This window comes from Aquarana catesbeiana, linkage group LG09 (genome assembly GCF_042186555.1).
Source record: "Aquarana catesbeiana isolate 2022-GZ linkage group LG09, ASM4218655v1, whole genome shotgun sequence".
Lineage (NCBI taxonomy): Eukaryota > Metazoa > Chordata > Amphibia > Anura > Ranidae > Aquarana > Aquarana catesbeiana.
In genome coordinates, this window is record NC_133332.1 from 222,966,032 (window position 1) to 222,993,672 (window position 27,641).

The window sequence follows — 27,641 nt, forward strand, 5'->3', positions numbered from 1 at the left end:
GGGCAGATTGATAACATCAGAGACAGCACCTGAGCGTTCGCAGCATCAGAGAGCAGCAGCAAGCAGTAGTGAGCGTCCCTTTGTGTCCCAACTTCAACAACAACTAAAAGATAAGTACCGTATTTTTTTTTTTTTTTTTTTTTTTTTTTTTTCCTCTTTTGGCTTTTTTCTATTGCAATTGTCTTGAAGTGAACAAGCAAAGGAAAAGTAATAGAACAAAAGAAAGGGAAAGGGAAAGAACACATTGAAATAAAATGGAATGAAAAGCGAAAGTAAATGAAAGTAAACGAAGGCGAAAGAGCTGAAAAAGTAGAATCAAGTGAGCTAAGAAAAATAATAAAAACAGGGGAGAAGAGAAGGAGAAGGTGAAAGAGAGACAAGCCAACGGAAGAGTTGTCTCCCAGCCCCCACCTGTTTGCTGCTGCTGCTGCTGCAGTATCTCCCTTTCTTGTGATTTTGGTTTTTGTTTTTGTTTTTTGCAAATGGTACTAACTATAGGCTTGATAGTACAAACTATAGAATAAGAAGAAATTTCATAGTAACAAAAATGTGGAACATATAAGCTCATACTGGAACTATACTGCTGAATATATAAATCATCTTGCTGAATACTTGAATTAGATTACATTATATCGCTAAAACATTTGAATTATTTTGCTGAGCACCTGGGCCCTCATGTACACGGGCTGTTGGGAGAACGTTGTGAAAACGCCAGTGTCTTTGCAGTGACTTTGCAGTGACTTTTTTTAACTTTTTTCAGCTTTTTTCAGCGTTTTTGCAATAGCGTTTTTGAGCGTTTTTTTTTTTTCCTCTTTTGGCTTTTTTCTATTGCAATTGTTTTTTTGAAGTGAACAAGCAAAGGAAAAGTAATAGAACAAAAGAAAGGGAAAGGGAAAGAACACATTGAAATAAAATGGAATAAAAAGTGAAAGTAAATGAAGGCGAAAGAGCTGAAAAAGTTGAATCAAGTGAGCTAAGAAAAACAATAAAAACAGGGGGGGGGGGAACAGGGGAGAAGAGAAGGAGAAGGTGAAAGAGAGACAAGCCAACGGAAGAGTTGTCTCCCAGCCCCCACCTGCTTGCTGCTGCTGCTGCAGTATCTCCCTTTCTTGGGATTTTTTTTTTTTTTTTTTTTTTTTTTAGCAAATGGTACTAACTATAGGCTTGATAGTACAAACTATAGAATAAGAAGAAATTTCATAGTAACAAAAATGTGGAACATATAAGCTCATACTGGAACTATACTGCTGAATATATAAATCATCTTGCTGAATACTTGAATTAGATTGCATTATATCGCTAAAACATTTGAATTATGTTGCTGAGCACCTGGGCCCTCATGCACACGGCTGTTAGAAAAGCGCTGTGAAGACGCCGGTGTCTTTGCAGTGACTTTTTTAAACTTTTTTCAGCTTTTTGCAGCGTTTTTGCAATAGCGTTTTTGAGCGTTTTTGAGCGTTTTTTTTTTTTTTTTTCTTCAATGGATCAAAAACGCTGGAGGACGTTGGAGAATGATGTTTTTGGGCGTTTTTGAGCGTTTTTTAGCGTTGGAGCGTTTTTGCAGCTGAAAAATGTCTCTCAGAACCCATTGGGCCTGGGTTTTTTTTTTTTTTGCAGCTTAGGAACGCCTATACATAGGGACTTAATACTATGGTTTAAACAATTGAACAGCACCAAGGAATGCTTAATGTACTTAAGGTAGTAACATAACTTCTGGGAAACGGAGACTACTCATATCTCATTAATTATCTCTATTATTGGATTGTGAGGAGGATGGTGGGTATGAGAACGGAACAAAAGAAATATTAGTAAAAATAAGTCAATTTAAGAAGGCTGGGAGATTTTTTCATCATTAAGAGACCCCAACCAAGGGGTATTCTGGAAGGCAGCTTCGAAGATCTTATAAATCCAGCCATAGAAACAAACATGAAGGGGAAAACAACAAGAAATGCGGGAGCAATACCGAAATCACCTAGGACCAGCCTAGGCCCAAGTCCAGGCCCTATGAACAGGTATATACAGCAAGGAATCGGAGAAGGAGAGAAACAAGTGGGTTCAAAGGGCAGACAAATAGATACAAAAGAGAAGGACAACAAGGATAAAAAAGGCCAGTATAAAGTACAAATAGAAACCAGCCACCTCTCAGAACCCAGAATGGAGCCAGAAATGGGAGAGGAAGACAGAGGAAAGGAGGAAGGACAAGGGCCACAGTTGCCAACAAAACAGGATATGGAAAAAATGTTCGCGGCACTAGAGAATTCCCTAAAAGCAGAGATATCAACACTCCATAAAGACATGGGATATATGTTAAACAGAGTGGAAGAAGTAGAGATCAAAGTAGACCTACATCAAAAAAACATAAAGGAACTGGAAGAGGAAATAAAGAAACTAAAACGGGAACAACAGGAACAATCATATAAAATAGAAGAGCAAGAAAATAGAGATAAAAAGAAAAACTTGAGAATACGCGGGTTACCGGAAACAGAACAAGCAGAAAGCCTAATAGAAAAAATGAACAATCTCTTCAACCAAATCTTGGGAAAGGATGCAACCAACATAATAGGAATAGAAAGTGTCTTTCGAGTAAAAAAACCTCAAAGGTTCTCAAGGGAAACACCTAGAGATGTAATAGTACGCTTCGAAAAATGGGAAGAAAAAAAACAGATCTGGATAAACCTAAAGAGGAAAACACAAATAGAGTTTGCGGAAGGTAAATGACAAATATTTCAAGATTTGTCTCAAGAAACGTTGAAAAGACGACGGACATTAAAACCACTATTAGGAATCTTCCGGGAGCAAGAAATTCAATACAACTGGGGTTTTCCAGCATGTCTAATAGCAAGGAAAAACGGAATAAGTGCGAGGCTAAGATATGTGGAGGAGATTCCGGACTTTTGCAACAAACTAGAAATCCCCTCCCCAGAACTGGAAAAATATGCAAATAGACAGGAGCGAATAACGGCAGGAGATGACCTGCAATGGCAATTAAATTCAAGGAACAGACATCAAGATGTGGAATCTCGAGGAAATTAATAACTGAGAAATACCACACATTAGTGCAAGGGGCCTTAGAGTGGAAAGGGGGGGGGGGGGCTGGGGTTGATGGGATGGGAAAAAAGGAAAGTGAAAGGATTGGTAAAACACAACAAAAATGCAGGGAGAGGAAGACAGGGACTCACGGAGTGGACAGGGGGTCGCCCTATTAGTGCTTAGGCGAGGGGGGAATAGGGTGTCTCACAGAGCGCCGCCTCACAATAAATAGAGCAGAGGGGGCAGGGTGTGCCCCACAAAACAAAGTAAAATGCTCTCAGCTCTAGAGAATATGGGGGTAAAAAACCCATATCAGAAAAACGGGAGGGGGAGGGTGGGAGGAGGGAAAAGGGAGGGAAGGAGGGAGGGGAGGGAAAGGTCTGATCCACATGAGTGGTTACATAGGCGCACCTATTTTGAGACAAGAGATGAGGAGACCCCGTGCGTCCGCTGGGTGTCCCCTCCACCCGGCCTTCTAAGGGGACCGGGTGGGGGGGAGGGCCGGAGGACGGGCGGGGAAGAAAAGGCACAAGAATGGAAAACGTAAACAGCATAAAAATAATCTCCTATAATGTCCGAGGACTAAATTCCCAGGGAAGAGAAACATCATTCTCCGAGAACTAGAAAAAAGTAAAGCAGAAATAATTTTCCTACAGGAGACGCATATAACCCAAAACTCAAATACCAAAATTTATTCAAGAAACATACCAACATGGTATCAAGGAGACTCGCCAATAAGAAGGGCCAAAGGAGTAGCCATCGGTTTAGGGAAAATGTACGTTTTCTAATAAATCAAAGGAAAATAGATCCGGAGGGTCGATATCTTTTATTACAGGAACTATACAAGGGGTAAAATATACATTGGCTAATGTCTATTGTCCTAATAAGAACCCTAAAAAAAAAGGGGCGGGACCGGAAGTTGCCCTGCATGGACGCCTGAGCCTTCAGCTCTCCACTAGCCCGCAGCATTAAGGCCTGAAAGGGGGATTTTCAGCTACATTTTATGGGAGGCAGCAGGAGAACCAGATCCTCCAAACCCAGGGGATCATCCCAACCGCCGTCCGGCTCCACAACAACCCTCCACGGGTACTTTAAACACCCCTCTATGTCCGAGGACGGCGGGGACAAGATGGCGCCGACGGCCCCTGCCTCATCCATGAGGCAGCCACCGCGGCGGAGCTCAGCCTCCCCTCCACTACTCCAGAGCACAGCGGAACTGGAACGAGAGACAGGGGACCGGAGAAGCAGAGGATCAGCTGCGGTGAGTCCACCCCCTCCACTCCCAGAACAAGGGAAGCATCCCGGCCGCTACAGGACCCCTCACTAGGCCTCTTCACTAACTCCTACACGCAGTGCTCACAGGCCTACCCGCAGCTGCTGCGCACCCATGTCTGATCCATCCCTGTCCCTGGAGGAACGGCGACCCCCACACCATCCCTGCAACCCAGCGACTTTCCCCCACTACCAGGGCAGGGGAACACAGGGACATGGGGCAGCTATCAGAGATGAACTTTGATGGTAACACCCTCCAAACATACTTTGGCCCCCCTCGGTCTCCCCTCAGCCACAAAGACAGACCCGCCATAATGCCTCCAGGTCCACAGAGCAAGGAACAAATCAGACGAAATCATATGCCCAGGTAACAAGCTCGCCGTCCCTGATCCCTATGGAGGGTAGAGATGGGAGTTTCCCCTCTCACTCACAGAGACTCACATGGGGGGACAGGACGGTCCCCCAACCACAACAATGGGACCCCAGGGGATCAGCATCTTTCCAAATCATAAGGGAACCATCCCCACCACATGGCCCACAAAACCATAAGGAACAAGATCACCACCTCCAGCACCCCACCTCATGGCAGGACTGTCTCCAGGCTATTCCCACTAAGGAGGACTTCAGACTCCTTATCGAGGAAGTCAAGTCAGCATGCCGAGCAGAAATCCAAGTGATACATACTAACCTTAAACACCTATCTGAGATGGCGGAGAGGAAATTCAGGAGACTAAGCTGGCAGTACATCGCACCCAAGTACAGGGGGCCGACCATCATATAATGCTCCGGAACATGCAACGTCACCTCGAAGATTTAGATAACCGAGGACGCCGAAACAACATCCGCGTCCGAGGTCTACCTGAGTCAGAGGGTCCCGAAGATCTTCACGAAACTCTGCAACTCCTGTTTAACAACCTTCTGGGGGACCCCCCAAATAAACCCATTGAAATGGACCGTGCCCATCGTGCCCTCCGCCCCAAAGGGCCCATCTCTAGGACCCCGAGATGTCATATGCAGGGTCCATTCATTTCCCCTGAAAGAGGACATCATGCGCAAAGCCCGCACCACAAAAAAGATTCTCTTTGAAAACACGCAGGTCCAACTTTTTCCAGACCTGTCCTGGATAACGTTACAGAAACGCAGACTGCTCCAACCCCTACTCATCCTGCTCCAAGAAAACGACATCACCTACCGCTGGGGATTCCCCTTCAGCCTCACTGCCCGAAGGCAGGGAAAAACCGCAGTGCTACGCTTTCCAGAAGACGTGGAAAACTTTTGTGACACCATGGAAAATCCCACCACCCCGCTTGCCTGAATGGGACTTAGTGGATTTGCCCACACCCCCTCCAGTGGTGTGGCAGAAGGTCCCACCAACTAAGCGACCCAGAGATCGGGACTCTCCCAGCGGATCCACCAAAACAAAGCCTAAAAAAGGATGACTATATCTCCCTCCTCTCCTGCCCCTCTCAATACAATTATAGGCTATCTCCCCTAGGCCTTCCCCACCTGTCATTTTCTTAGCAACACAGGGCACCCCCCCCCCTCTTGCTGGAGACAGTTCAGCGGTGGGACTTTTGGTCGCTGATCCCCCCCTAGAGGTTATTCCCACTAGAGTTCCAATTGTTACTCTGTTTTGAGGACTTGAACACAGTTGATTTTGCTTGTTCGTTATGCCCCCCCGGCCTGGGCCCTCGTTAGGGGCCCCGGCCGGGGGGACCTACTGGAACCTCTTAGAATCCGGGCGGTCCTCTACTACCGAGATAATAACAAAATGTTTTATCACTAATGATTTGCAACTAACTATTTTTCTCTCTTTCCTTTCTCTCCTCCACTTATTCTACCTCTTCTATCCCCCCCCCACCCCAATTTTTTTTCCTCTTATGGCTCGCCGCAGGTCTGGAGCAACCACTCGGCTTCTTCTCACGCCTGATTCCCGTCACACCCGGGACTTGCTGGGAAGGTCCACGACTGGATAAGCTAAGTAATCTGATGCACGCACACATCATCGACCATGGCTAAGATCCTATCGTTTAATGTCCATGGCTTGAACTCAAACAAAAAAAGACATCTCGCATTGAGGGAACTCAGGCAGATTGGGCAGATGTAGCTATGCTGCAGGAGACACACTTCAACAGAGGGAATGCTTTCGCCTTCGCATCCAAAACAGTACCCCCAGATTTATCAGGCCTTTAGTCCTCGCAAGCGTGCGGGTGTTGCCATTCTGTTTAAAAAAGGCTCTCCATTTAAATGCACCGATTCCCTCATAGACCCGGGGGGGACACTATATAATTCTGAGAGGTCAGTGGCAAACACAGGCGGTAACTTTCTGTAATATCTACGCACCCAATACCCATCAAATACACTTCCTATCTAGGGTCCTCGCTCGCCTGTTTAGACAACCCAATGATTATTTTAATCGTTGGCGGAGACTTTAACCTGGTGCACTCAGTAGGTTTAGACCGTCACGTGATTAACCCTGCAGCCCATCAGGCTCGGCCGTCCGCGATTCCAAGCTGTTTCGACAGCTGACTAGGCGACATGCTTTATTCGATACATGGAGAGCATTACACCCAGGGGATAAGCAATTCACATTCTATTCTGCCCCCCCACCTCATGCATTCCCGCATAGACTATATCTTCGTTAATAACAATACCCTACGCGCCATCAAAACCGCCAGATCCTCCCCATCTCATGGTCTGACCATGCCCCAGTCCTTATGTCACTAGAAATAGGTACCCCAACCCGTAAACCTAGTAACTGGCAGCTAAATAACTTCCTCTTACAACATATTCCGTCCAGATCGGAACTAGAGACAACCCTGCAGAATTACTTCCTAGAAAATAATACCCCCGAAGTCTCCTTAACCACCCTCTGGGAAGCCCACAAGGCAGTCCTACGGGGACGGTGTATAGCGATCTCTTCGGCCATGAAGAAAAACGCAAGGGCATCTAAAATTCAAGCCGAAAGAGACCTTAAGACTCTAGAACTCCGACTGCAAACATCACCATCCCTAAACCTTCTCAAAAAAGTAATATGCCTCAGAAACACCCTCCGAGATTTAGCGTTAGGACAGGTAGAGAAGGCACTTACTCGATTAAGACAAACATACTATGACAAGGGGAATAAGGCCCATACTATCCTGGCACGTAAACTCTCGGAGCGCTCTCACATGTCCACACCCCACCAAATTAAAGATAAAAAGGGGGCCCTTATGTCACACCCCCAAGACATAGCCCAGACCTTCGGAGAATTCTACACGTCACTATATAATAACCCTGAAATCCCCAGAGACCCGCCCCCACCTGAAATAAAAGATCGTATGAAGCAATATTTAGAGGATAGTGGACTCCCCAAATTACTTAAGACGGACCTGATGTCACTTAATGCACCAATTACAGAGGAAGAGCTAACGGCCACCATCAAAACTCTGCCCTCCCATAAATCACCTGGCCCAGATGGCCTTCCCTATGAGTATTATAAGGCATTTCTCCCGATTCTACTACCATATATGTGCAGGATGTTTAACGCCTTCTTTCAGAAAACCCCCATTCCCACTGACATGCAGAGGTCGTTCCTCACGTTAATTCCCAAGCCTGGCAAGGATCCTTCTGTGTGTGCCAGCTACAGGCCAATCGCACTCCTAAACTCTGATCTAAAAATTTTTACCAAACTCCTTTCAATGCGACTAAACCTGATACTTCCCTCGCTAATACACAGGGATCAGGTGGGATTCGTCCCCCTACGCCAGGCAGGGGATAATACGAGAAGAATTATTGACCTAATAGACGTGGCGAACAGGAACAAGCAGCAAGCGTTAGTCCTTGGCTTGGACGCGGAAAAGGCTTTTGACCGCCTCAGCTGGTCCTTCCTCTTCGCCACGTTGAATTGCATGGGATTTCAGGGCCCATTTCTCCAAGCAATAAAACATCTGTACACTAATCCCTCATCCCAAGTAAAAACTCCTTTCGCTTTATCACGGGCCTTCCCAATTGCGAATGGGACCCGCCAGGGGTGCCCACTCTCACCGCTACTTTTTGCGTTGTGTGTCGAGCCTCTGGCGGCTTCCATCCGAAAAAACCCGAACATTCACGGAATACCGCTGAGGGACAGGGAATTCAAACTAGCCTTGTTTGCTGACGATATTATCCTCACACTGACCCAACCCAGAATGTCACTTCCGAACCTACACGCCGAACTTGACCTATACAGATCCCTCTCAGGATACAAGATAAATGCAACTAAATCAGAAGCCCTACCCATTAATATCCCAACACAGGAAACACAACACCTACAACATTACTTCCCCTACCACTGGCAGGCATCATCATTGAAATACCTGGGAGTACAGCTTACTCCCTCTTATTCCACCCTATATCGAGCCAATTACCCCCCTCTCTTTAAAACTATAAGGGACCTTCTATTGAAATGGAAGGCTCATCATATCTCCCTACTAGGGAGGATAGCCTCTGTCAAGATGGTTATCCTACCAAAGTTGCTGTATTTATTCCAGACTCTCCCCATCCCAATACCCCTATCAGAGCTAAAAAAACTCCAGGCGGATTTAGTACGATTTGTTTGGAATTACAAAAGACATAGAATTCCACAATCAGTCATGACAGCGGCACGATCAGACGGCGGTCTATCATTCCCTGACCTAACTAAATACTACCAAGCCACTCAACTGCGAACCCTGGCCTCTTGGTTCACCCAACGCTCATATAATAAGTGGACAGAAATAGAAAAACTTTGGATGGCCCCAATCCATCCAAATAGCATGCTGTGGAATGCGGGGGTGAAGGTGGAGTCCACTCAACTCTTGGGCCCCATGCTCCATATCAGTACACTTTGGCGTAAAGTATCACGGCTCTATAAGCTATGCTCAGAAAGATCACTCCTCACATCGTTCCTCTACAACCCCAAGCTGCCTGTAGGCCTTACTCATCAGATGTCTTATCCATGGGCGATGAGGAATCTATTCCACTTTGGCCATTTGGTACATCCTTGCACGCGCAGATTACTGTCCTTTACAGAGCTACAGAGAAAATTTAATTTACCAAGGCAAGTGTTCTTTGGATACTTGCAGATTAGGCACTACGCTCAATCAATTGCCCCGAACTTACAGTTCTCGACCCCATCACCCTTTGAGGGTTTGATATTAGAGGGCTCAACTAGACGCGGGCTAATATCTGATATTTATCAGATACTGAACTCCTACAACTTTACAGATCAGGGTAAGCACTCGTACATGACCCGCTGGGAGAAGTTCCTAGGGGAGGAGATCCCGGAAGCTGCCTGGAAGACGATTTGGTCCCAGGCAGCAAAAAGCTCATTATGCACTCTGTACAAAGAGAATGCATACAAGGTCCTTTTCTTCTGGTATATGACACCTGATGTCCTCCACACCATTTTCCCATCTAGCTCGGATAGATGCTGGCGGTGTATGAAGGACAGGGGGACCTTATTTCACATTTACTGGACATGTCCCAAAATAACTCCCTTTTGGACGGAAACACAATTATTGCTGAATCGCCTACTGGGCGTCCAGGTCCCCAAAGTCCCGAAACTGTTTCTCCTCGGTGTGTCTGGGCTACGTATATCTCGACACTCTAGGAAACTATTAGGCCATGTTCTCACAGCAGCGAGATGCCTGGTGGCCCTCTACTGGAAGAAACAGATTCCACCCTCCCGAGCAGACCTCTATACCAGAATAAAAGACATAGAGCTAATGGAGAAAATGACAGCCAGGATACAAAACAGAATGGAGGCCCATGACATGGTCTGGGAGGAATGGCATAAACGAGAGGACCCGCCCTAGGTCTGCGGCTAGACCCCCCCCCCCCCCACCTCCCCTTCCCCCTTCCATCCCTCTTTTCTCTTTTCCTACTTTATTTTCCTTCTCTCTGTAAAATGATAATACATTCTCAGTTTAATAATGTTATTTGTTGGTGGAAAACTTCAGATGGTATGGAAGATATTATACCACTAATGTACCTGGATGATTATCATCGGAAGCTCAATGTCTATAGCATTGACTGTTTATCTATTGCACTTAATTATAAGCAACACTATTGCTCAATGTATATGTATGCCTATACGTTTAATAAAAACTGTTATTTGAAAAAAAAAAAGAACCCTAAAAAATATTTGATAGATATCATTAAAATACTAATGGAATTCAAACAAGGAAAATTAATACTAGCCGGAGACTTCAACTTCAGCATGGATAACAAAATGGACAGCACCTCAATAGTAAGGGACAAAGAGGTAAAACAACTAAAGAAATTAAAAAGAACACTATATGAACAGCAACTAATAGATCCTTGGAGAATTCAGCACCCCAGCACAAAGGACTACACATTCTACTCAACAGTACACAAAAGTTACTCCAGATTGGATTACATCATGGTCGAACATAGAAACTTGGAAGAAATAGAAGAAACAAAAATAGGTATAATAACCGCCTCAGATCACAGCCCAGTAACGTTGAGAATGAAAATAAAAGGAGAAGTCTTTGAAAGGGGTCCATGGAGAATCAACGAAACTTTATTAGAAGACAGCGAGACCGAAAAAAGTATCATAGAAGAAATTAAAAGATATTTTGAGGAAAACGATACACCAGAGGTATCGAAAGCAACTATATGGGAGGCGCATAAATCTGTTATTAGGGGCAAATTAATAGCCATAGGGGCAAGAAAAAAACAGGAAAGGAAAACAAACATGCAACAAATAATTAAAGAAATTTTTGAATTGGAACGAAAACACAAAAATCAAGTAAACAACAAAATCTTCGGCCTATTATCTCAAAAGAGAGAGCAATTAAAAGACTGGATGGAACAAGAAGAAAGGAAGGAGTACAACAGAGTAGTACAAGAAAAATACAAATGGGGTAACAAACCAGGAAAATACCTAGCAAATTTGGTAAAAAAAAAGAAGTCTTTGAATTACATTGAGAAGATCAAAAATGAAAAAGGAGAAGTGGTAAATAAAACTACAGATATAGCGATAACATTTCAAAAATACTTCAGCTCCCTATATGCAATAAAAGGACAGGAAAGTTGGAAAGAAGCGAATACAAGAACAAAGAGGATACAAGAATATCTAAAAAAAGCAAATTTACTAAAAATAAAAATAGACCAACTAGAAGAATTGGAAAAAAATATTACGCAAGAAGAGGTAAAACTGGCATTAAAGGAAACTCCCGTAGGAAAAAGTCCAGGACCAGACGGGTTCACGGTCAAATACTATAAAAAATTTGAAGAACAGCTGATTCCAAAACTATTAGAATATATGAATTCCTTAGGGGAAGATGAAGAAATAAGAAGTGAATCGCTACTAGCTCATATTACAATACTACCAAAAGAAGGGAAAGACAAAGTTAACTGCTCAAGCTACAGGCCAATAGCCCTATTGAATGCTGATACGAAGCTGTACTCCAAGATCCTGGCCACTAGGATAAAAAAACTAATCCCACAGTGGATCAACCCGGACCAGACTGGTTTTGTCCCGGGGAGAGAGGGGCGGGACAACAGCCTAAAATCATTACTGTTGTTGCACAAGAAGGTGCAGAATGAGACCCCAGTTCTATTCCTGTCATTGGATGCAGAAAAAGCATTCGACAGGGTAGACTGGGGTTTCATGATGGATACATTGCGGCACTTGGGTATCGGGACAAAAATGATGAAGTGGATAACAAATTTGTATAATGGCCCGACAGCAGTCGTAAAAGTAAACGGTAGACTCTCTCCAAAAATTAAGATGCAGAACGGAACACGGCAAGGCTGTCCACTGTCTCCACTATTATACGTATTGGCTTTAGAACCATTATTAGCAACACTCCGCAATAACAAAGAGGTAGAAGGAGCGAGACTAGGAGGAAAAGAGCATAAGATCGCAGCTTATGCGGACGACATCTTGATGTACGTATCCAACCCAAGAGTGTCACTCCCAAACATATTGAAAGAAATAAAAAAATACGGAGAACTGTCAAACTTCAAAATTAATCCAATAAAAACGGAAATATTAAACATAGGACTAGAGAAAAAGGAAGTTCAGTTTTTACAAAAAGAATTCCCGTTTACGTGGGTAAAAGAACTAAATTACCTTGGAATTAAAATAACTCCTAGAGTCGAAAAAATTTACCAGGCAAATTTTATCCCATTGATCAATGAGGTCAAAGAAGAAATGAAAAAGTTAAGAATACAGCCACTTTCATGGATTGGAAGAATAAATATGTTCAAGATGATGATACTACCCAAAATAAATTACAGATTACAGATGTTACCAGTAAAGATCCCGCAGAGCTTTTTTAAAATAATTAAAACAATTTTGTTAAAATACATATGGTTTAATAAAAAACCAAGAATCAAATACACGCTGATTACAAGGAAAAAGGAGCACGGAGGTCTGGCCGCTCCAGATATAAGTAGGTACTATAAAGCCATAGTTTTAACACGAATGTTAGAGTGGACAAATGAGAAAAATGAAAAAAAATGGGTGGAAATGGAAAACATAATAAGCGGAGTCACATTACATAAGAATATTTGGATTCCACGGAAATATAGAACATTGGACACTGACACACACGAAATAACAAAAAATGTATTTAAAATTTGGGACACTATTCACTTAAAGAATGAATGGAAATATAATTCACCACTATTAGCACTCACAGGATCGAATTTCTTCACCCCTGGGAAGGAAATATTTGGAATTCAAGGAATACGTAACCCACAATTGAAAGATATCACTAGAAATGGCAAAATAAGAACACGCGTAGAAATAGAGGAAAGGAATGGATGGAAGATGAATGAATGGAATTATAATCAACTAAGGCACTTAGTAAGCACAATACCACACCCACTGAGAGACGAAACGAAATTAACCGCACTGGAAAAGCTATGTAGCAATGAAATACCATTGAAAAACGGAACATCAAAAATTTATAGTATACTGACAGATTTGGAAGCACAAGAAAGACCAGAATACATAAATCAATGGGAAAAAGAAATGAATATAAAAATAGATAACCAAAAAGTGGAAAAAATGATAGAAATGGGATATAATAAGGCCTGGGACATGAAGACTATTGAAATGAATTATAAACTGGTATCAAGATGGTATATGACCCCAGTAAGAATACACAGATTTCATCAAGACAAAACCTCTTTGTGTTGGAGAAAATGTGGCCAAATAGCAACGATCATACACATATGGTGGGAATGCCCAATAATAATGGAGTACTGGAAGGAAGTGTTAAATAACATAAAAGAAATAACTGAAGAAGAAATAGAACAAAACATCTGGACTTGCCTCTTCCATATCTATAATAAACCTAAGAAACAATATAGAAAATCAATAGTACCTAACCTCCTGAATGCGGCCAAGGCCTTAATTACCAAGAATTGGCTAAAAAGTGGAAAACCAGACATTAGAAACTGGCTAAAGGAAATAGATTATCACTACAAAATGGAAGGAGGAGAGAAAAGGGATAATAGTAGATGGGAAAGTTGGAAAAAATACAAAGTCTCAGACATTTATTTAGATAAGATAAAAGAAAGAATAGGTGCAGAGCCAAGTGGATAAATAAATAACATAAAGGAACGGACCAAACACAGGGGAGGGGGAGGGGGGGTGGGGGGAAATAAGAGGGACTGAGAGAGAATAAGATAATAGTCGGTTCATATTTATAGGAGGCGTTTTGTCGTCGATTTTTAAAATTATTAAATAATATCCTAGAAGGGGAAAACAATAAAGATGTGACGGAAACAATCCACAATGATGTGAAAAATGAGAAGAATGAGAATGAGAAAAAAAAAAAAAAAAAAAAAAAAACCCTGTGTTCTCCAAATTCTGTAAATAAACTTGTAAATTCTGCACATAAACTAAACACTATCAAAATTTTTGAAAAAATCTTATGCAGTTTGTTAGATCTTTGTTAGATCAGGTTAGATCAATCGTTGTTTGCGTTAGATCTCACACAGAAGAAGCGATATTAACAGTTATTTGCTGGGGGGGACTAGCCCGTCATCAGCCACCCCTTATCAAAAAATTGACCAAACAGTTGGCTATTTTGGAAGCAATTTGTTAGATCCGGTAAGATCAAGTGTTTTTAACGTTAGATCTCACATCATTTCAGAGATATTCCACATCAAAATAGAGATATTAGGTGGTACATATGGACGGGTTAGCCCCCCCTTATCAAATTTTCGGGCCAAAAATCATTCAGGCTAATAGATATTCGTTAGATCCGGTAAGATCAAGTGGTTTTAACGTTAGATCTCACATCATTTCAGAGATATTCCACATCAAAATAGAGATATTAGGTGGTACATATGGACGGGTTAGCCCCCCCTTATCAAATTTTCTGGCCAAAAATCATTCAGGCTAATAGATATTCGTTAGATCTGGTAAGATCAAGTGGTTTTAACGTTAGATCTCACATCATTTCACAGATATTCCACATCAAAATAGAGATATTAGGTGGTACATGTGGACGGGTTAGCCCCCCCTTATCAAATTTTCAGGCCAAAAATCATTCAGGCTAATAGATATTCGTTAGATCCGGTAAGATCAAGTGGTTTTAACGTTAGATCTCACATCATTTCAGAGATATTCCACATCAAAATAGAGATATTAGGTGGTACATATGGACGGGCTGGCTCCCCCTTATCAAATTTTTGGGCCAAAAATCATTCAGGCTAATAGATATTCGTTAGATCCGGTAAGATTAAGTGGTTTTAACGTTAGATCTCACATAATTAGAGACTTTTTAAGTGATTAATGAGGGGGGGCTGGCCCCCCCTTATCAAATTTTCGGGCCAAAAATCATTCAAGCTAATAGATATTCGTTAGATTCGGTAAGATCAAGTGTTTTTAACGTTAGATCTCACATTTCAGATATATTCCACATCAAAATAGCGATATTAGGTGGTACATATAGACGGGTTAGCCCCCCTTATCAAATTTTCTGGCCAAAAATCATTCAGGCTCATAGATATTCATTAGATCCAGTAAGATCAAGTATTTTTAATGTTAGATCTCACATAATTTCAGAGATATTCCACATAATAATAGAGATATTAGGTAATATTAGGTGGTACATAAGGATGGGTTGGCCCCCCCCACATGCCATTTTCTGACCAAAAATCATTCATGCTAATAGATATTCGTTAGATCCGGTAAGATCAAGTGGTTTTAACTTTAGATCTCACATAATTTCAGAGATATTCCACATCAAAATAGAGATATTAGGTGGTACATATGGACGGGTTAGCCCCCCCTTATCAAATTTTCGGGCCAAAAATCATTCAGGCTAATAGATATTCGTTAGATCCGGTAAGATCAAGTGGTTTTAACATTAGATCTCACATCATTTCAGAGATATTCCACATCAAAATAGAGATATTAGGTGGTACATATGGACGGGTTAGCCCCCCCTTATCAAATTTTCTGGCCAAAAATCATTCAGGCTAATAGATATTCGTTAGATCCGGTAAGATCAAGTGGTTTTAACGTTAGATCTCACATCATTTCAGAGATATTCCACATCAAAATAGAGATATTAGGTGGTACATATGGACGGGTTAGCCCCCCCTTATCAAATTTTCTGGCCAAAATTCATTCAGGCTAATAGATATTCGTTAGATCCGGTAAGATCAAGTGGTTTTAACGTTAGATCTCACATCATTTCACAGATATTCCACATCAAAATAGAGATATTAGGTGGTACATATGGACGGGTTAGCCCCCCCTTATCAAATTTTCAGGCCAAAAATCATTCAGGCTAATAGATATTCGTTAGATCCGGTAAGATCAAGTGGTTTTAACGTTAGATCTCACATCATTTCAGAGATATTCCACATCAAAATAGAGATATTAGGTGGTACATATGGACGGGCTGGCTCCCCCTTATCAAATTTTTGGGCCAAAAATCATTCAAGCTAATAGATATTCGTTAGATTCGGTAAGATCAAGTGTTTTTAACGTTAGATCTCACATCATTTCAGAGATATTCCACATCAAAATAGCGATATTAGGTGGTACATATAGACGGGTTAGCCCCCCCTTATCAAATTTTCTGGCCAAAAATCATTCAGGCTCATAGATATTCATTAGATCCAGTAAGATCAAGTATTTTTAATGTTAGATTTCACATAATTTCAGAGATATTCCACATAATAATAGAGATATTAGGTAATATTAGGTGGTACATAAGGATGGGTTGGCCCCCCCACATGCCATTTTCTGACCAAAAATCATTCAGGCTAATAGATATTCGTTAGATCCGGTAAGATCAAGTGGTTTTAACTTTAGATCTCACATAATTTCAGAGATATTCCATAAAAAATAGAGATATTAGGTGGTACAGAAGGTACATCCATCTTCAACCGTCTCTGGATGGTCTCTGGAACCTTCTTTGCATGGTTCTTCAGCGGGTGCCTGTAGTCTCTCCTCACACCTCCGTTCACCTCGACTCATGGTGATCTCTTCTCAGACCAACAAGCTTAAGTCTTTAGCTAGCCCCCCCTTCTTGCAAAGCAGGCTGGGCTTGGTAGTTCCACCCCCTGTATAATCAATGGGGCTATATTGTGGGCCGTGGTCCTCTGCTGCTGCTTGATTGGCTCCCTCTCCCTGCCAATAGGGACACAGGAAGAGGAGAGGGAGGGGGAGAAATCCCCCACAGGGACTGACAGGCGTGCTCTGCCTCAGTGAGTGCCTGTGTCAGTGTCTATTCAGTCCGGCAGTCGCTGGCAGGAATGGCGGGAGGTGCGGGACCATGGGTGATAGAGTAGCCCCCGATACACACTCCCCCCCACCAAAGAACCTTTGGTCCGCCAAAGGAGGTAGAGTCTATGACCTATTACATGCTTTTGATATACACACGGAAAAAAAAACAGGTTAGTGTGCACAGGAAACCATACAATTTACATCTGCATAAAACCCTGGCAGAGGAACATCCCACCAATTAGCATAGGAGGGGAGGTTAACTGGAATGGCCCAGCTAGATGTGCCAGGGGCTGAGTGTCAGAAACCAAGAAATCAGGTCGAGACAGAAGTACAGTTAAATCACACTTGTTTAATAATAAAAGTAAAAAGAACAAACGTAGTCAAAACATAGCCAAAGTTCAATAACCGGAACGGATAGTCAGCCAAGCCAGAAGTCAGGGATCAATGTAGTGGAACAGCAAGCAGGATCTGGAGCCAGAAGGGATGTCAGCAAAGCAGGTCTTGAACAGGATCGCAGGAGATTGTTTCTGTGATGTTGACCAAGGCCAAGGCAGAGATCCTCTGGACTGGACGGCTTAAGTAGGCAGGACTGACGAGCAGGATATCATCAACAGCTGAGTAACTGTGGAGAGATAGGAGCTGGCAATTATTCGACAGCTAAGTGGCCAGCTCAGAGAAGGAAGGGCTGAGCCCAGCCCTGACAGTGAGTTGGGATTGTCCACCACCAAATCTGCGGTGGAAGGGTCAGTTTCTTCAAGAGTCCTTTTTGCAATGAGAACGACCTCCTCAGAGCTTTCACCCAAAGTATCATATGTTAGTCTTTTGGGCGGGTGAATAGCCCTTCGCTCTCGCTGTTCTTTAGGTTCTGGGGTTACAGGCACACTGGTCTCTTCTTCTTCCTGCATATCAGCTTCAGCTTCCTCAATGAAGGATGGAAAGTCTTAGGGGTCTCTTAGGGGGGTGGGTGGCAGGCCCTGGCATTTGAGATGGCCACAGACAATCTTTCTCTTCATCCTCGCTGTTTTCATCTTCAGCAAGGGGTACAGAGTGAGATCTAGTCACTGGCTAGGATCTTTCAGAGGCCGTGGGTGTGGACTGTAAATCTGGCTGTGGTGGCACATGAACTGCTTCTGACAGAGGCAACAGATGATTGTGATGCTAAGTCTTCAGCAGGCCTGTGCATCCCTCTGGCCGGATTTGATATACTGGGTGTCTGGGCAGATGCTTGCAAACGACATAGGTTAGCCAACTTGTGCTTTCCAGGGACACCCAGGCTTCTCAGCAGTACCTTGTCATCCGGCTGTAGGTCCTGCACTCGTACCCTAAGGTCAAAGTTTATTTTGTTTCTCTGTCCTCAGGCATATGAGGCAGCTTGAGCCTTATCAAAGGTGGTTTTCAGACGTCTCTGCAGGCGATCCACATACCCTCTGTGGAAAGTTGCTAAGGTATGGTCGAGGGATGTGCCGAAGGCCAAGTCTACTGGCAGCCAGGCCTATGGTCCGAACATGAAACTATAGGGAGAGTAACCTGTGGCATCATGTTAGAGAAATTATACTTTAAATGTCAGTTATGAAAGACGCCATTTTGTTTATCATGGCCTAGAAATAAACTATAGATAATATGGAGTCAGCAATATGTAGACTCAGTAATATAAAATGCTTAGATCTGCAGTTTTGCATATATCCTGTATTTTTGCGTTGACTTGGGGAGTTTTCAAGTCAGTGTCCTGTAACCATTGTTAGATGAAGATAAAGTCTGTAACAGACACTTCCACCTTTCCTGTTACGTCCAGAATAAAGTTGAAAATACATGAGACTGGGCATGTTTTAAGACAGAAAAGGGGGGTGTACAGGGCTTATAAAAAAGACATGTACCACAGTATTCTCTTCAGAAATGACGATGGCTGCATGAACATGTAATGCAATTCATTTCTCTTGCATATGCAATAAATATTACCTTGATGCCCGAGGACGGTCTGAGACGGTGAATTATTTCCCTAACAATTTGGTCTTTCGAGCCGGGAGTCCAATTTCCCCGAGACGCACTGGCCAACTCAGTGACCGATGACCGTACGGCAAAACTGTAAGTCCTCCATCTCAAATTAGATGTTAAAAAGAGGCCTCCCGGGCAGCGACTTACCGGATCAGCACAAGAGACCGCTCTCGGGACAAGGTAAGATTTTTATTTTTATTTTATTATTAACCTTTTGTGTTAGACTTGATTAGGAATTTGATGAATAAGGGATTTGAATACATACATACAATATAGAGATTGATCGAATGTTTATCTGTTTCTGTCCTATCTGCTTTACTCTTGTTGAGGGGAAATAAGTGGTCACATATTCCCCGTATAGATCCGTCTGTGGCCATCCTGGATGGGCAGACCTAGTGACTAGCCCGCGTTTTGGGAAGATGCGCTCAGGGCGACCTGGCGGCAGTCGAGCACTGCGGGTGTTCTCTCTTGTGTGTTTTGATCGAAGGTTTATCTGTTTCTGTCCTATCTGCTTACTCTTGTTGAGGGGAAATAAGTGGTCATGTATTCCCCGTATAGATCCGTCTGTGGCCATCCTGGATGGGCAGACCTAGTGACTAGCCCGCGTTTTGGGAAGACGCGCTCAGGGCGACCTAGCGGCAATCGAGCACTGCGGGTGTTCTCTTTTGTGTGTTCTTGTTTGTTTCTTCTGGTTAATTGTCATTTGATATAGGGGTATGGTCCCATACTAATATCTGGGTGCAGATAAAGGAAATTTGTCGATTGGATCTTAGATCCAGACAGCCTTGTAAACTGCAGAAAATCCCTTGGGGACACATAAATACTCCTAGATCAAAACCTAAAGAACCCCCCGTTGATACAAGGGTGTGGCCTGATAGATTTCTAGGCATATAAATACCCTTGGATCAAAAATACTTCCAGATAAAGAACCCCCCGTTGATACAAGGGTGTGGCCTGATAGATTTCTAGGCATATAAATACCCTTGGATCAAAAATACTTCCAGATAAAGAACCCCCCCTCCGTTGATACAAGGGTGTGGCCTGATAGATTTCCAGGTAACAAACAGAGGACATTTGGCGGACTGCAGTGTTCATGCCAGCCTCATATGTTGTATTAATCCTGAGCAGGCACATAAATACCCTTGGATCAATGACTGAAATATTAAATGTTTTGCTAGGATGAAAGAACAGTCGGGAGAAATTAGTCTCCTTGTAATTCTGTAAATGCTCTCTACAAGTTAGTGAAGTATTAAGTAACGATGAAAGAACAGTCAGGAGAATTCAGTCTCCTCGTAATTCTGTAATTTTCTAAGACACCAGTGTTTTAGCAATACACAAGATCAGTAATCTAGAAGTGATATATCACGACTAGAAAGTCTGTGAGTGACTGCAAGTGATAAGATATTGTGTGCGTGTGTTGTGTCATTGTGAGAAGACATTAACAAAATGGGTATGATCCATAGAAAATCTGTTGGTATGAATGAGGATGCTAAGTATATGTGTAGTCTAGACAAAGAGAATGTGAAATTTCTTAAAACGTGGAAAACAAAGTATGATTTTGGTGCATCTTTAAATAAGGATTGTTGTGTAAAACTGTGTAGAAAGCTTAAAAATGATGCCGGCACGAAAATAAGGAAACAGAAGAAATTAGGTCTTCCACAGGCAAAGAAATGGCTTGAGGAGGCTAACCGTAGGTTAAATTCAGAAAACCATAAAAAGACTATGTTTTTGGACAAAGAGGAGGACAATAATATGACCATCCTCCGAAGTTTAGTCCAGCAAGTATTGACTGAACAAAACGTAACAAACCAAATGCACCCGACAGCCCCCGCACATACTTTGGAGACCTCTCCAACCTCACTGACAGTTGCTGCTCCCCCTCCGACTTCAACCCCCGCTCCCAATTCCCTATATCCTATTGCAGACCTGCAGTCCCCACCACCGTATGGGACAGAGGCATGCCATAAGTCACCCCCATTGACCTCCCGACTATCGACGAATAACCCTTTTACCATGCAACCTGACTCTCCACTGTTTGTTGTTCCTCCGTGGTCACCTGGGTCACCCACAGATGCAACCGATTCTCCTATGGCTGCAGCTAAACCCCCTCTCAAGATGACCCTTGCTGTCCAGAGGAGTCCACAAGGGACGCCCCTTACAGCAACGGTTACAAAATTTCTTGGGGACCTGGTGAACAAATTGATAACCCCCACAGCAGGGGAACAAACAGAATGTGGAGAGGAAAAATTTCCACTAATTGAAGTTCCCAACCCTAGGGCAGGACAAAATGTAGGAGGTATAGTAGTCCCCAACACTATGATGGTCTATCGTCCTTGGACCCCCGAGGATGTTAAAAAAGCTACTGAAGGGATACCACATCCCAAGGTCAACATAGCTCAATTCAGAGATGGTATCATGGGAATGATTGCTAGCTATCATCTCAATGGGAGGGAAATAGAGCAGGTCATCAGACAGATCCTGGGTCCCGACTGGCATCATGTAGTGGGAGATTGGAGTGGATTAAACAATCAGGGAGTTGTGTTGCCTCATGATGATGCAGCACTAGAAAACAGGAGAAATGCTCTTATAGCAAGGATAGAGAATAGATGGATACGTCGAGCCGACTGGTCCATTATAAATCAGTGTGTGCAGGGAGAAGAGGAAACAGTGGACAATTTCATTGTTAGGATGAGGGAGATTTTCAATAATCACTCAGGAATAGAAGTCCCAGTAAATCAAGTAAACGATAGCCCATATGAGCAACAGTTAAAGAATGCAATCTTGAAGGGGCTGCTTGCCCCTATATCAAGTTTTGTTACCAAACACATGATCAACCATAGGACCTGCAGACTTCAGGAGCTGATTGAGTATGCGAGGCATGCTGAGCGGCACTTCCAATCAAAAAAGAGAGTAAAGAAAGGGAAAGTGCTTATGGTAGATGAAGGTAACAATGTGTATGTCATTGAGAAGGAGAACAGAAGGATGGGAAACACTCGAACAAGGCCCCGCATTCAAGATTATGAGGGGAAAAAGAAGAGAGGGGAGTGTTTCCTGTGTGGTAAAAGAGGTCACTTGGCAAAAGAATGTAGGTCAAACAGAGAAGAAGAAGCATGACTAGATGTTGGTATGTCTGCAGAGAGAGATACAGAGGGAAATGATGAGAAAGAATCTGAAATTTTGGATGTATGCACTGTTGAAACTTGTTTGCATGCTGAAGTCAAACCAGAAATAACCTTGGTTGTGAAGGGTAGATGGGTAACATTTCTCTGTGATACTGGGGCTTGTAGGACCCTAATACACCCACTGGTTTTCCCCCCAGGGGTAAAGAAAAAAGGTGTAGTATATGTGAAATCTGCAAATGGGTTGATGCACCAGGAGGCCGTGTCCGAAGGCCTTACTGTGGAAGATCCACAGACAGGTAAAAAGGCTCTGTATAAAATTGTAATTTCAACTAAATGTCCTGTTAATTTGTTGGGTAGAGACATGTTGCACGCTCTTGATATTTCTGTCGTACCAGTGGAGGGAGGTCTCAAAGCCCATTGGCTGTGTGAAAAACAAATCACAGCCGTGGATAATGAGCCCCGATACTGGTACAGCCTGGATTTGCAAACTGAGGGCTTAAATATACCCAAAACCCTGACAGAAATAATTGAAGAACAGCCTGAGAGGAAAAGATATAAGGTTCAGACAAACCTCTATTGCACCATGTATTACAAAAAGACCTCTGGGCCCGATAAGTCCTATGAGAAACAGTTAATGAGTCTCACTAACACTGAAGTTCTCTTAAAATACTTGTACTGTGATAAGGAAGGAAATAGTGTGGCTACTTGTCTCCTACCACAGCCTATTCTGCAAATATACAGGCAGGATACTGTACCTCATGTTTCGGTCACCCGGAACCCCAAGGTATCATGGCATGAGCTAGGAGAACTTATCACGGACTGGGTCAAATTGACAGACGAGGAACTAAAGTCTAGAGGGATTTGGAGGTACAAATTGACGTGGTTTGTTAAGTGTATACCCAGAACTCACATGATTAAAATTTGTGACAAAAGACAGTGACTGACACTTTTGACCCAAGAGGAAGAGGATGCCCTAAAAGACGTCCCCGATATCTTGTGGTCAAGAGGAAAGACGGACGTGGGCCTAATTAAAACAGCCAGTGAAGTCCAAATAACCCCTAAGAGTACAATGAGGCCTCACCAAAAACAATATCCACTGAGGAAAGACGCTGAAGAGGGTGTAGACCCCTTGATAAAGGAATTATTAGCAAAAGGTGTCATCATTGAATGCCCAGATTTACCATGCAATACGCCCTTGTTCCCAGTTAGGAAGCAGAAGGGAGGGGAAGATGGGTGGAGACTCGTGCAGGATTTACAGGCGGTCAATAGGGCCGTATTACCGAGGGGCCCGGTGGTCCCAGACCCGCATGTCCTCCTGAACGACCTCCACCCAGAGAATAAGGTATTTTCTGTCATCGATATCAGTAATGCTTTCTTTTCCATTCCCTTACACAAAGATAGTCAGTTCTGGTTTGCATTTACGTACAAAAAAAAAAAATACACATACACCAGGTTACCCAAGGGATATTGTGAAAGTCCAACTATATTCTCACAAGAAATGTCCAATAATTTGTCTCGGTTTGTACCTCCCAGTGGGAGCCAAATTCTCTTGTATGTGGATGACATTCTGGTAGCGGCTCCTACAGAGCAACAATGTAAAATTGACACCTTGGCTCTGATGCATTTCCTCGCAGACCAAGGTCACAAAGTCAGCAAAGACAAATTGCAACTGTGGAAAGAAAAGGTGAAATACCTGGGTTATATTTTATCTCAAGAAGGTAGACATTTGGATGAGATCCGAAAAGAGGCCATCCTTCAAGCCCCCAAACCACGTACCAAAAAATAAATGATGTCATTTCTTGGCATGGCAAATTTCTGTAGGGCATGGATAGCAAATTATGCTACAGAGGTGGCGCCTCTTTCTGATCTCATTTATGGTTCACTAATGGCTGCAAAAGATTCCATTCAGTGGAATGTGCAAGCAGAGGAAGCATTTACGAAGGTAAAGCACCTCATTGTGGGTTCTTCTGTGCTTAGCCTTCCGAATTACAGTAAAACCTTTTTTCAGACTGTAGATTGTAAGGAAGGGTACATGACTTCTGTTCTTACACAAGTTTATGGGGACAAGCACAAATCAATTGCATTCTATTCCACTAAATTAGATCCAGTAGCCCAGAGTTTGCCCCACTGTGTACAAGCTGTAGTAGCAGCCTCATTGGCCATACAGTCCTCTGCACTGATAGTACTGTTCCACCCCCTGGTACTTAAAGTCCCACATGCCATTTCAGTAATCTTACTACAAGACAAAATCTCCTATTTATCTCCTGCCAGGCATCTATCATGTATGACTACTCTTCTGGGACAGCCTCACATTACAATCGAGAGGTGTACCACATTGAACCCAGCCACACTGTTACCAACACCTAGTGATGGGGATCCACATGATTGTATAGCACAAATTGATGAACGGGTACTCCCTAGGAAGGATCTCACTGATATTCCCTTTCCCGATGCTGACATTACTTTTTTTGTTGATGGGTCTTGTAAAAAGGACGATAAAGGGGTAAATCAAACGGCATACGCTGTAGTAACACATGACCAGGTCATTGAAGCCGGACCCCTTCCCAGTTCATACTCTGCACAACAAGCTAAAATGATTGCCCTATCTAGGGCCTGTAGTCTAGGGGAAGGGAAGAAAATAAATATTTATACAGACAGCCAATACGCTTTTTCTACTATACACATATTTGTCCAGCAATGGAAAAATAGGGGTATGATTACGTCCACAGGTAAACCAATCTCACATAGAGATCTTATCCTTGCACTTCTAGAAAATGTACAGAAACCAACACAAGTGGCTATTTGTAAATGTACAGTACACAGAAAGGGAACAGATCCAATTACTCTAGGGAATGCACTAGCAGACAAGACCGCAAGGGAAGCTGCTACAGGACAGCAAAAAATACACATATACTATACAGGTCCCCAAGAAAATGGTGAGGTACGGAAAGCTATTGATAAAACATGGTTATCAGAAATGCAGAAAACATCACCGGCAGGTGAAAAAAAAAAGTGGTTATCTAAAGGGGCAACGCTGGTCAATGGTATATACACAAGTACAGAAGGTAAACCCATCTTACCTACATCACTGTTTAGATATGCTGCGTTATTGAGCCATGGGCAAGCCCATATCTCAAAAGGAGGGATGGTGCAGGTGATCAACAAGGTGTTCACAACATATGGGTTTACGAACTATTCTAGAAATTTTTGCCTCACATGTCCGCTTTGTAACAGATACCATGCTCAAGGTGCTCTAAGACCCTTAAGGGGCCATTTCCCACAACCCCCTTATCCATTTCACACGATATGCATGGATTTTATTGAATTGAACAAATGTGAGAATAAAAAGTTCTGTCTGATTATCGTTGACATGTTTACGAAATGGGTAGAAGCTTTTCCTATGACACACCCAGATGGGCAGTCAGTGGCCAAAGTACTAATCAAAGAGGTGATTCCACGTCAAGGAATCCCCTCTGTGATTTACAGTGACAACGGCTCCCATTTTGTAAACCGAACGATACAACAAATTGGTAAATGGTACAATATTGACCTAAAGAACCACTGTGTCTACCACCCACAATCTGCGGGCACAGTGGAGAGACACAATGGTACCTTAAAGAGTAAACTAAGAAAATTAATAGAGGAGATAGGAAAAAACTGGGTTCAGTGTTTGCCAACGGCATTGTTGAGTACAAGAATTACCCCTACTGCTAAAGGACTAACACGTATGAAATGCTGTATGGTAAACCTTATTATATTCCACAACTTAGAGCATTTACTCGAGATGACGAGGAAATGGACTATGAACTGGCAAATTATATGAGGAAGTTGCTAACAACTAAAGAACTCCTATGCCCAAATTCTCTTACAGGTCAAGAGACTAAATCAGAACAGGAAGATCTTGTACAACCTGGAGATTGGGTCTGGATAAAAATAATAAAGAGAAAGACTTGGTCTGACCCCAGGTGGGAAGGACCCTATCAAGTATTGTTGTCTACCCCTACTGCAGTAAAAATCGTGGAACGGATACCTTGGATACATCTCACCCACTGCAAGAAGGCACACTATTTGAGTAAAAAACTCAGAATTAACTACCACACAATAGAGGAAGAACATGGTGCAATATGGACTCATAGGGGTGGAGGGAAGACCCAGAGAGAGACTTATGTTCGAGCCAGGGTATTTTACCAAGACATGGAGGGGGAGAATACTTTTTGCCATATTGATAATAGTGGGCATAGTTGTGGGAATTTATGTGCTTCTTGACCTTATCCCGATATTGAGTATAATGGGTCAAAGGGGGGAAAGACAGATGACGAACGGACCAGACGGTGCCACCATAACTGTTACACAGGGTAAGACCACCACCATACGATTTGATCTCAGTCAGGTCATAGACATTGGGCATCAAACGTATGTCTTTGATGGCAAATATCTATGCTCTACTCCAGAATGCAGTACATGGGCTGATGTATGGTGGTCATCCGATGATGACGGATGGCTTGCTAGTTCCCTGAACAGAGGAAGGATCAGGTAGAACGTATATCAATGTACAGCCGCAGAGGGTGGACTGGGAGCTGCCAGTCCCATACTATACGTGGGAAGTGTAATCCCATTTCAATAACAATAAAAAACCCACAGGTATCAGATGCTGGAGTTTATGGACTATGAGTATATAGGGCAAGTCAGGGTGATCTACTAGGGAGAATTACTATTAAGGTTGTAACCCCTGGTCAGACCACCCCAGCCCCAGAACCAACACAGTTTAAACTTAATCCCTCTTTGGTCAAAACAGATTTTACCTATAAAGAACAATTAAGTATAGAAACAGGATTTGGAGACAAAAATGAGTGGATAGAGTGGATCAGATACACAACCCAATCTAAAGGGTTAGGTGATTGTATTTCTTGTGCAAATCCAAGACCACAATTAGCCACCGTTCCTCTCCCTGAAGAGGAAACTGACTTGACTTGTATAATAAGAATGTTTTCAGAAAATATTACTGGGTCGGAATGTGCAAATGAGAAAAAGAGCTACCCAAAGACTAAAATGCAAAGTATACCCCCATCAGTACAAGCATTACCAGGAAATTGTACTTGTTTTTCTAACAATGACAGTAATGGTACAAATGTTGGCACCCTGTCCCCTGAATACTGTGCAACTACAATCCTTACTACAGACATTAAGTACCAACTAAAATGGTTTCAGGAACAGAAACGGCAATTGGCTGATGTTTGGTGGCTGTGTGGAGATAAGAGACTAAGGCCCAGACTACCACCTAGATGGGAGGGTAGTTGTGCCCTTACCTGATTGCTGCTTCCCTTTTATATAGTTCCTATAAGTGATAAATCAATGAAACTACCAGGTAAATACTTTTTTAAACGAATTAAGCGAGAAACACCACAAGGCTCATTTGACAACCGAGTGTATATAGACGAAATAGGTGTTCCACGAGGAGTTCCAGATGAATTTAAAGCGCAGAATCAAATAACAGCAGG